The following is a 12,301-nucleotide window of genomic DNA, read 5'->3' on the forward strand; positions in this document are numbered from 1 at the left end:
ACAAGCTACAAGCTAAAAATATTGTCAGGAAGTCATGGGTAAATCAAATAGGAAAGAAAAGTCGGTGAAGTAATTATAAGGAGATTTACAAGTCTGGAAAAAATATTCCAGGTGTTGCTATTCATTAAAGTATAGGAAGGTACTTAAGACAACAGTAACCCAGAAACACTGTGATAGCATCTACATCTCTTACTGTTTAGTTCTCTTTAGAGGAACCAAATTTCTCCTTCCTCTTTTCTCTTTGTGTTGGCTAAGTTTAGGATGCCTTGAAGGCATTTTTGCATTACAATGTTATGGAACAGCCAGGAAAGAGAGACTGAGGTCACAACCAGCTCATCTCAAGGAAGGCAGACCAGGCACCTGGCACTGCAATGCAGATGCTTAGCAGCACACAGAAGATCATACACCCCTCTGGGAAAAAAGGTTCAACAGAAAGCAGAGTTAATGAAAATAAGGTCTTCTGACATCAATGGAAACCATTCCCTTTGACTTTACTACCCCTTCCTCCTCACACCCCCACCAGTACCCATATCCAAATTATCCAAAACCTGAAGGTTATGTCAGCATTTACATATCTTATATAAAAGAAATATGTATTAGAAAAAAGACAAAGTGCCAGCTAGAAATTGCTATGTCATTTTGTGGCGATATCACTAAACTTTTGCTGAATGAAATCTGTGTCCCCTCTCAAGGCAGAAAAGTAAATATGCTAAAAGTTACCAAGTTTGCAAAACTTCAATGTGAATGGCAGAGTTATTTAAGGATGTAAGGGAAAAACAGACTGAAGAGGAAACTGCTACAGTAAATTTTGCAACAGGAGTGAAAACCTTTATAAAAACAAGTTGTAAGAGCAAGTTTCCTTTATTAAGTTATGGGACTTAAAAAAGAAGGATACCTCATCCTTGGAGGTCTTGAAGATGCTGAGTAGGCTGGGGAAGAACCTTTTGCAGAAGGGATTAAACTTCTTTGAAATTATAGAAATGTATCTGTTCTGAATCAACAAAATGCAGTCTGTCAATAACTAAGACTGCTCTTAGCTATGGACAAGGAATCCTTTGAGCACCTTCCATCCCAATCCATATATTTATACTAAAGTAACAATATCAAAACACAAAATAATTTTCTTTGGTACTGCATTTTCTCTTGGTATCAGGAAAACTATTCCGTTCTGTGATTTCCAGTCAGAGAGATGTAGGCAATGACCAGACGACAGAAGTGTAATGGGTAAATCAATTTTTCTCCTTTGCTCTTCAGAAATATTTTGCTTCTCCCCAGTCCCTGGCATTTTTAGCTGTCTTGAAGTTGAAAAGCAGATTTTTATCGAACCACAGCCTAAGGAAACTCCTCAGTGTACATGAAAAGCGAGTTGCTCTCCAGAGAAATGGCAAGAGATTTCAGCTTTTTGTCCAGAGATCTGAAGAGATGAAACATCAAATAGATATGAAACATTTAGATACAGCAAAGAGCAAGAAACCCTTATACCCAGTCTATGAGTAATAACTTTTAAATGGACTCTTGTCTACAAAATCACTTCCTATAAACCTGTTCATGCCTCTGCAGAGACTCTGCATAGTCTTTGTAAACTACTAAACCCTCTGAATTGCTATTGCTTAGATGACCCTGTCTTGGTTTGGAAAGACAGGTGTCTGCTAAGGAAGGTGGAAACCTCCCCTGAAATGGAAAACTGTAGACCCCTTCCTTCCGAAATGTTATAAATTTGAAATTAAAGGGGGCTCTGAGGTAAAAATATGGCAGCAGGAATAACAGTTCTTTATTAGGGAAGAAAATAAAAAGATAAAATAAACAATGCAGTGAACCAAAACAACACTGACAGAGTCAGAACACAATCTGACACCCTGTTGGACAGGGTGTTGGTAGCAGTCCAAACGGGAATGGCTGCACTGCTGGAGTGTCAGGTGTGGTTCTGTTGGAGCAGTGATGCTGTAGAAAAGGGTTTAATCTTCTTCTGAAGAGGCAGTGGGAGATGCAGCTGTTCCTCTGGGAAAATCCAGCACAGAAAAAGCTGTTCTCGTGGGCCAGAATCTCAAGGCTATATGTACAGGTAGGAATGCTTGGCTCCTCCCTCTGGGTGGAGCATCTCACAGTGGGATGTTCTAGTTTTATCAGTCATGCTGAGACATTCAGCAGCCCATTATAAGCAGATGTCTCCCTGAGGGAGGTTTGGTTGTGGAATAGATAAGGGAAAAACTGTTATCACTTAGCACAAGACAACTGCCATACAGATGGCAAACATAATACATCTTGCTTTTCAATCTGGGACAGCCCAAACTCAGAAAATTTTGTGTTGCTTAGCAGCTGGTATAAATCAGAATTACAATTTCAATCAAAGGGGAAGTCTAGACCAAAACACATCATCCACCAAAACCATACCTGGAATACCTAAGGAATGTGACAGGAGAATATGCACGTGGCAAATGATACACAACAGAAGACAACAATTATCTGCTGAAACAAGATATTCTTTTGGAAAAAGAATGACTGGTACATATTCACACATCTATTGGTGTTTGCAGCTCAGCACACAAAAAAGCAAAGTAGGGCAAAGGTCTGGGTAGGTTTTTTTTCCTCCCCTGGTTCTGAGGTCTTCATCACAGTAGAAGAAGAAAGCTTATTTTCTTTAAAAACTAGTATTAAAATAGATTTGTACCATAAAGATAATATTTTCATGCTGCTGTTTCAGCTAAAATGCTATCGGGTCTCAGCAGAAGTGTAATGTTTGAATTATCCTTTTTTTTTCTTCTGAACTGCAAGGAAGTTACATGACACCAAACAACTGTGGCAGGGGCAGAAGAAAGCAGTCCAGATAAACAGGAAGAGAGTAGAAAGCTTGAAGATATGAGAAAAGGAAGGCTAAGTCTTTTTAGTTATTTCTAAAGAAACCACACAGTTAACATTACAGAGCATGTTGCATCTGGAAGGATGTGCAGGTGTTTTGGCATATTCTGGAGATACCAGAAATATCCAGGCCAACATTTTGACATCATCACAGGCATTTTAATCAACAGTCTGTTCTGTCTTTGCACATGCATTTCCTGAGGGTGTTTCTTACCTCTACCAGAGCATGGCACAAGCAGCTGGTACTTGAGTCAGGGAGATGAGTGGGAAAAATGACTTTTTTAAAGATATGTTGAGCTGGGTTGGCTCCATGACAAATAATTTTTATGTTTTCCGCTAATGGCAAATGAAGAAGAAGCAGAGAAGATGCTCAGGTCTGTTGGCTCAAAAAGTTAAGGCCAGCTATTACCAGCCAGTTTATTTATTTATTTAACACTAAATTTGCTGCAATTCTGTGTCCAGTGAATAAAAGCCTTAAATACCCAGTGCATTCAGTATAGCACCTTTCATGACAATGAAAATTCCCAGTCCTAGACAGAGAGCATGTTAACAGTTTCTTCTACCCTAAAACATTGGTCGCCATGGAGGTTAACAAGCCTCACAATGCCCAGCAGAACAACCACTCATTTTCTTCCAGCAGTAGATTGTCCTTTCATTTTCTATAGTTTCTTTATGCAGCACCACCATGTAGTGGTGCTCATATCACAATTCACTTTGATTAAGTGGAAGCAAGAAAGTCCAGTGACTTGGGCTAGAAATGCATATATGATTGCAGCAATTAGAGTCTGAAGCCCTAATTTTTCTTGATTTTTCTTTAAGATAACAACAGGCATACCTCAGCTAGGTCTCTAATTCTTCAAGGCTCCTTATATGAAATACAGAACAGGATAAACTGTCTTAAGGTAGTGGTCCCTTCCCTGATAATTCTGGAAACTGACTGGTATCTTTAAAGTGCAATGAGCAGCTGATGCTTCAGCTCCCAGGGTATAATAGTACTTTCCTATCCTTGAGAATATTACTTTAGAAACCACAACCCCATGGTCTTACAGGAATGTTGATAATTTTATAACAAGCCTTATAAACACCATTCAGTATCATTAAGATCTACATGAAAGTCTGTGCTTAATTGCAGGTGTGCTAGTTTGGAAATATTTTTGAACCACCTGGAAAAATGTAGCTCCTTCTTACTGAAAGCCGTTGGACAAATATATCAGTTTTACCCCTGCAGTGATTTAAACCTCTGCAGAGAGAATTCTCATTTAAAGACATTTTTGCAGCCTATCTCTTAGAGCATCTTAGCAGCTTCAACTTCAAATTTCACAGTTGTGGGTTTATGTGTAGATTTCTATAGCTCAGCTTGATAGAGTAGAGGAAAGTCAAGAAAACAATCATAGACCTAGAAAACACATGCTACAAAACTGGACTTAATAACTCTCAAAAAAAAAAAAAAAAAGGTTAGTACTTCCAAAGCATTCATAGGACAGGAATCAGGAATCCAGACTCGTGTATCACAGAAGGAAGAGATTTGAATTGTAGCAGAGACTATTCCTGTCCAAAATCCAAGAGAACATTCCTCCTATTAATTCATTCAGAAACACATTCTTCTTCTTCCTCATTCTTCCACTATTCAACCACTATAAAATTACATAGATCTTTCATTAGTTTAGCTTTTGTATTTTACTGAAATTATTTTTATTTGGCATGGATGGGATTTCAGAGAGATAGTTACAAACTCAAACCTTTGTGTTCAGTAAGGAACACTGAGAAATAAAATTTTCCTAGAGACCAAGAACCAATTTCAAACCAAATTTATAAGGTCTTTACAAAGGTAGTTTGGAGGTTCTCATAACTTTTCTTAATTCAGGAAAAGATTAAACAAGACTGAAAAAGTAAGATAACCTCTAAAGTATTTGAAGGATATTGACAGTGTTTCCTGCCTAGACACTTCTCTGTGGGAGCCTAAGCTACTGTTTGGAGTTCAGATTTTTTCCCCATACATCTGCTTTCTTTTACCACCTCCATCAGTGCTCTCCTGGAGCAATATGTGCACAAACCCCACGTGTCTGTGTGACCACGTGCAATCCCAGACTGAAAGCTGCACGTGAGTGCAGAAGCAGCTGCCTGAGACTTTTCCATCCTGTCCACACTGAGTACCTCCAAAAGGAAGTGTCACAAGCACTTATATTGGTTGTAAATTCAGCTGTGAACTACTGGCAAGCAGATGGTCTTCCAGGAAGAGGCCCTTCTCTGACAACAGTCCCAAGCTATTGCTTAATGTGGTATATCCAGACTTTACCCAATGCTGCAAATTGCAGCAGCTGTTCAAATATAAAATTAATCTATTTGCTAAAATGTCAAAAGAATGGGGAGTAGGAAACAACAAACACCTATGAGGCTTTTTACTTGATCTCCAGAGCTCTTTGATGTTTTTTTCAAAGCAGTATTTCCAGAAACTAATTAAAAACAAGCTGCAAGTTTATGGAGAGTCATTTGTATAAAGATGCAATGAGGGAAAATCAGAATTAAGCAAGTTCATTTTTTCCTGATGGATAAAGAGGCTGGAGGGCAGCACTCAGCCATCCTGTGCAATCCCAAAGGCACAAAACTTCAAACCAGCTAACTCCTGTGTATGATGGTCACCTTGTGCATTAAGAACTGTCTAGAGACTTAATGTAAAAACCTGAACTCTGCTATTACAGGAAACAGTATTTCCCTTCAGTATAAATAAAAAATTATTTTTCCCAAGCAGTTTTCTCTTTCCCCAGGAGGTGCAAGAATGTAGCTTAGCTAAGCCAAACAACGCTGTTCATTGTATAAGAAGACTGGCTGGCTATTTCTCTGGACAAATACTTTATCTTTGCTCTACTAGAACAGAGGGAATAGGGCACACTTTAGAGAATTCTTGAGGACAGGACTGCATCTATAGAAAGCTGATATACTGACAAAGCCCAGGCAGAGGGAATGGATGTTTGTTCCCAGTTCAATAATACAGTTAATTTGTTCATATGCAGCAATGGTAGATTCCAGACAGCTGCAAATGAGCGGGTGCAGAACAAACTGAATCTGGGCTGGTGCAGAGCTGCTCTCCTGTACACAGCACCTACTGAAAGGTATGGGAACATGCATGTGGATTTGGCTTTTGGGTCAATGGATAAAGCATGTGTCTGCCACTATGTGATACATGGGTATTTCCCCTCCCCACAAAGCCCTTTGTCACCCTGTACAAAACAATGTAAATGCTTTTGTCAATTTTTTGGTTTCTTTAGGCAGTAAATATATTATACAATTAGTCACAATCTAATTGCACCTTTACATTAGGTTCAAATTCTAGTTGCACCACCACAAACTGTAACAAAATTATTAACACTTTGACAAAACAGATTTCTGGAGCTTTTATTTACATGAGTGCTGTAGCACCCAAAATTCTCTATGCCTACACTCTGACAGAGTACTGCATTTGGAAATCATGAGTGGGAGTTTAAAATAGGTTCAGCATGCAGCTCACACTGTTCCCATCTCTGACATCCATATGTGGTTTGGACAATCTGGAGTCTTCTTTGAAAGGCCTTCCTCTATTTTGCAAAATAAAGTTCTACATTTGGTGCTATTAGGCTCTGCAAGTTGCAGAGCTTTAAGGTGTCAACTACCTCAATAAACAATGATTATAAACAGTCTGATGGCTAAACAGACACATACAGGATCAAATATTTTCCATACAAGCAAACAAACAAATAGATAAAAATGAAGAAAATTATCACAGAACTATAAACATTCTATTATTAACCAGCAATCTGCATATCTTCCTCCAATTAATGCCTAGAAAGGAGATGCGAGTCAGTTGAAACTTAATTACTGGCATAACACTTTGTTGATTAGAAATGCAGTTACAGTCATTGCTTCTATTCCATTTATACAAGGCCCATAATAATAAGCCAAGGGATGTCAGTCACTGCTTTCCTGCCAGTAGTTTCTGCTGTAGCAATAGTTTCTGTGTAAATGCACTCCTTCACCCATGTCACTCAGCTCAGTAATTGCCTTGCCACTCACATAAAGAAATCATTTTGGGGCTTTGATGGGATTTTGTCAGGGATGTGAAACTGCTCCTGCAATCTCTGCAGCAAGGTGTTAGGTGGGTTACTTTGGTGGATCATAACACGAAACTAATCTTTAAGGAAGCAGGTGGAAAATAAGAGAGGAGAGAGCACCTTATATGCTGGTAGGAAAATGGTGCTTCTCACATGATCTGCAAAAGGGAAGTGTTCAGTGAGGTGGAACTGAGACAAGAAGGGGAAGGCAGAAGCAAAGGGAATAAAATTGCATTGCCATCTTCATACCATCAAGAACATTTCTCAGTGCAGCACATCTTTCAGAAGCTCTCATAAAACTATGTATACTTATTTCATATGGCATAGGTAGCTGACCAGCAGTTTAATTTCAGCTTGCTTCATATTATTTGGTCCTCCCCTCAAACTGCACCCTTATCACCATCATTTCATCATTCCCATCCTGAAGCTGCAGATGCAAAGTTTTTCTCTCAGTATGTGACATGCAGCATTCTTCTTACTTCACCACCTCATTCCTAGAATGAGTGTTCCAGTTCTGCTTCTCACCTGAGGTGAGCCCACAGTCCAGTTTCAGGTTTCCCTGGGACACCTGAGGCTCTCCCCAAGCTCTTCATGCACTCACATGCCTCTGCGTGGCCACAGCCTGACCTGTGCAAGGACAACCTCTAGGATGGTAAGCAACCACTAACCTTGTCTGCTTGCTATCAGAGCCAGAACTTGCAGCAACAAAGACAAAACTTTCTTCTCCCCTGCCCCTTGCGTCCCAGGTGGATTTATACTGAGATTTTCATGGACAGATATAAGAAACATTCAATCTATATCTCTCTCTTTTGATGAGTCAAAACTTTATTAGAAATACAATTTGTGAGCAGCAAGTTGAGGACAGAGTAAATAGAAAGACTCACAGAAAGGTGTGTTTCAAGACCCCTTTTGGATGGAAAGCCATATCAAGAATAGGATAAGGAGGCTTAAAATTAAAGGAAAAATGTAACTGTCCCACAGTATTAGCCAGAGCACATCTCTAGTATTATAATTCAAGTTTTCCCTTGCAGGTATAAGGGACTGAATAAACCAGCCAAACTGTCCATGGATAGACACAATAGCTTTGCTTTTTTACATTTTCAAAATAGCCAGAGTGAAGTATTATGTACAGTTTATGCAAATTACTGTAATTTACACATTTTTCCACCAGAAAAATAAAGCACAGCTTACTGAAGTTCCAGAAATTGAAGACACCAGAAATACCAAGGAGGATGGGGGCTGACCAACAGATATACACATTCCAACAGGGAACTTGTTCTAATATCTGATAGGAAAAGCATAATAGCAAACTCATCTATTTCAGTTGTTCCCAATGAAGTTTTGGGTTTATTTCATATTTGCTGCTTTAATATTCGATATAGCTGTCCCAAGATCCTCTGGCAGGACAAGAATTAACTGTCTTCAGTGAGCTTTCTATTTCTGAGCACTCTCTTGAGAGAGAGATGAATCATGATGATCTTAAATGCACCAAGCTCCTCATCCCTTCATAGCATTGTCTATATCTTAACCACTGCACAAACTTATAGCAACTAAAAATATATTAAGTTAATGGAAAAAAGCCTTTTCATTCTTAGCCCAAATGGTTCTACTTTGATTGCAGTATATTTCATCATAGCAATATTAAGATACTTCCAAAACTGCTCTTGCAGTTCAAGGAGGTAAAAAGGTTTATTTGCTTCAGGGGGACATCAGATCTAATCTTTTGATTGATTAGAGCACTTTTTCATATAGGAAAACTTGGATACCTACAAACCATGGATTTAAGGAAAGTAAAGCTTACTGGTTCTCCCTTTACTCCAAAATAAAGCATGGTATCTATTCTTACCTTCAGGAAAGGCATGACAGCTCTTAATGCATATCTTTGGAAGTATCAAAAGGCTCCAAAGCTGTCAGGATTTACACCCTTGTGAATTATAGAATAGCACAAACGTAATATTTAAGGATTAATTTTTTTCTTTGTCAAACAACACAGAATAAAGTTCTTAATAGTATTATTCTTTCATGTTTTTATGTTTTTAATATTTGGGGAAAAAAAACCCCAAACAAAAAACTAAATTAAAAAAAAAAAAACCTTCTTGGCAGGTAGCCTGACTTTGTATTGATCGCTTCTTGTTCTTCACATATGGTGAAATGTTATTTTTAATGCTGACTACACGCTAAATAAAGAGAGAGATTCACATAGGGTATATCCAAAATAACCCAGTGTTGGGCTTTCAGTACCCCAGAGTGGATTTGTGCCCTATTTTTGGTACTTCTTATTTCTTTAGCATAGCATTCTTTAAAACCAATAAATAAACATAAAATCTACAATCTTAAAATATAATCTAGGCAAAACCAATTCATAAAATACTGAATAGTTGATGTACAGTTGAGGCAGAATTTAAAGACTAACCACAAATTTAGGACAGTTTCCCACACATGCTCCTCTCTTCAAAGTTTTCAATAAATCTCTTACACTCTATTCCCATTCTCTCTAGCTTTATATTATTTTCCTCATATTTATTTTTTATTTCAATCAAAAGCCACTTTCTTGTTTTTTTATTTGAAAATTGAAAAAATAAATAAATTCTGTAGAATCACTTTGTAGACACATAAGAAACTACTGCATATTTCAAAGAGAACGTTTCACACTCAGTATATTGAAAAATGGAATAAAATGTACACACCAGTTCTGGAAAAAGCAAAAGATGCTTCCAAGCAAATTTTTCAAGCTGTAAGGATTTGTCTAGTACCTAGTTGATCCGATGAGCTTGTAAAAAAAAAAAAAAACCAAAAACCAAACTACAAAATAACAACCACCATAACTGGTAAGTAACATCAGTGTGATGTTCTCCAAGACCTTCTTTGCACTACTTTTGATTTCACTCTGCATACACTTTATTGTTCTTGTGCCTTTCAAGTGCACAAAACAGAACAAGGTCTACTCAAGAAAATAACACATTTGGAACAGAATTATAAAACCCTCATCCAAACTTTTTTGCAGTTCTAACAGAAAAAACAAACCAGAGGGTCAGTCCAGGAAGAAAACAAGGGAATTAACAAAAACCAGATAAATAAGAAACTCTTTCATCAGCATAGCAATAAATAGCCAAAAGAGGCAGCAATAAATAAAAACAATGATTACTGCAGGGACTTCAGCCTACACCTCTCTAAGTGTTTAACCCTTGCCCCCTCTTGTGAACTCTGTTTATCTCCTCCCCGATGTGCTTTTTCCTGTTCCTGAGGTCCCTATTTGTTTATCACCTGTCTCCAGAGCAGGTTGGCTAATTTAGATGTGACAACTATTAGTTGCCAGACAACACGTGGCACCAGCTTTTACACAAGTGTCTGTATTTACACATTTGTTCTTTCACTTCTTTGGGGGGAAGATCATAAAATCAGCATGCTGCAGACATGAAGAGAAGAAAGAACCTCAGATGATTGAAGAAACCACATCTCTTACGCTTAATTAATATCAAATTTATGAATATTAATGCAAGGAACACCTAGGCCAAGATGGAGAAGGGTGTTTTGGAGAGAAGAAACAAATGCAGCTGCTGATTAGCTTTGTAAAGGCACACAAAAAAGCTGTTACTGATGGCAAGAAAAGGTGTTTCATGTGTCCCAAAAACCATTCTTAAAGCAATGCAATACAAACCTGTTTGGCAGAACAAACCCTGAAATGCCTAGTGTGTAGCAACATGGCCACTTGCATGGTCACTATAAAAGTGCCATGAAGCCAAAGGACATAACTGTTTCACAAGTAGACTCATGGGATTAATAAAACATCACATACAGGCTTCTAAACTCAGTTCAGCTCACTTTCTAAAGAGAACAGGAAAAGCTCAGCCCTTCAGCAACCTTATTCACAAAGCAGAGCTGTCATGTTTCATGTTAAAGATATCTTATTGGCTTATGTGTCCATGAAACACCCACACAAAGGCCACAGGGGAGCAGGAGACCCTAAGTGAGCAAATAAACAGACATCCTCCAAGCTTTGGTTGCATTCAATAGCAACAAGAAAACCATTGCAGATTAAAGTGAATGGAAACACCAGGATGAAAACCTACTCAGAAATCCAGCCCCATGGAGGGGGAATTTGGCTGAATTGGCCCCTTGACAGATAGCTGAGAGAGAAAACCCTAAGTGACAGCTAGAACAAGAGGGTGTTATTAGAGTCACTGCAGATTTCCTAAATGTTTTGGGATTTTTTGCTGTGCCTGTAAGAGCTTCCAAGGTTGTAATCAAGAGCTCAATCCTTTGTTACTACACAATTTGCTTTCCTGAGTTTATATTCTTGTTTGAACTTGCCTGCTGTTGTGTAGCTCTGGCAACCTGAGGTGCATAATTTCTCCCGAGGACAACAATAAAATAAATAAAAGAAGATCCCACAAAGAATGTGCATGTGTCCCATCAAGAAAACTGAATGCTGTGAAGACTGGTGTGATGAAGATACAGGACACACACAAAAAAAAAAGGTATATTTTGACAGATACTTTTCACTGACCTGCAAGTAGGGGAAGAGATGGTTTATGACATGAGGGAATCCCACAGTGTCTCATCCTGATGTCAGTAGAACCCAGGACCAGCAATCTGTAAGCTTAGAAGCAAACAGAATATTTACATATTCTCTAGCTCTTCAGGCTGCATTGGCAGTATTCTGTGTGTCAGTTTTAAGAGCTGCCTGATCCTTAGCAGCTGCACCTGATTATGTGCCAATTAATACAAGAGCTCCCACAGTGTAAATATGAAAGGTTTCCTTTCCTCTGCTGTTAATTTTTATCTTCAACTTCAAGAAAACTGTATTGATCACCCCATACTAACAACATCATTTATTATGGTTATTAGGCTGTTATAAATCCCAGGGAACCTCAACAGATCTTACTATTTTAGGTAGGGGATTTATAAGAAACATTTGGCAAATTGTTTGGATGAACAAAATGTCCTGTCTCTAAACCATATGCCCCCAGCAGCACCAGCTACTTGTGTTTCCTTCTCCAATGTGCTACACAAAATGCCTCCCAGTCTCTCTGCTTGCCTACATGTCCATCCTAGTGCACACTAATAACCATGACTGCACTGACTGGGAACCAATTCCAGAGACAGATGGATCAGCCACAGGGAGGGAAGGCCTGGGGCTGCCTCCAGGTCACACAAAGTGACCAGAGACTCAGCCCTTGGCAGGGCAGGACAACTTATTTCCAAAACCTGGCAGCCACCTTGGCCTCCTCTGATATTCACTCCAATAAATTTCCAGGAGACACCTTCTGCACGCCCCAGCAGGTCCCTGCTCCTGCCTGTACTTGGAGCAAAACAAAACCAAAACCTTTGGCTGAGACCTTTCCAAACCTCCTGAAGAG

At 38.8% G+C, this 12,301-nt stretch overlaps 1 protein-coding gene across 1 annotated transcript in view; it reads right to left on the bottom strand.

Moving 5' to 3' along the window:
• The window catches only part of SPTLC3 (serine palmitoyltransferase long chain base subunit 3), a 150,866-nt gene extending 139,166 nt beyond the window's left edge, over positions 1 to 11,700 (bottom strand). Inside the window, exon 1 of the mRNA XM_021527824.3 lies at positions 11,449 to 11,700. The gene's annotated coding sequence lies outside the window, so the exon portion shown is untranslated. The remainder of the gene's footprint in view (positions 1 to 11,448) is intronic.
• Positions 11,701 to 12,301: the final 601 nt, after the last annotated feature.

This window comes from Lonchura striata, chromosome 3 (assembly GCF_046129695.1).
Source record: "Lonchura striata isolate bLonStr1 chromosome 3, bLonStr1.mat, whole genome shotgun sequence".
NCBI classification, from domain to species: domain Eukaryota; kingdom Metazoa; phylum Chordata; class Aves; order Passeriformes; family Estrildidae; genus Lonchura; species Lonchura striata.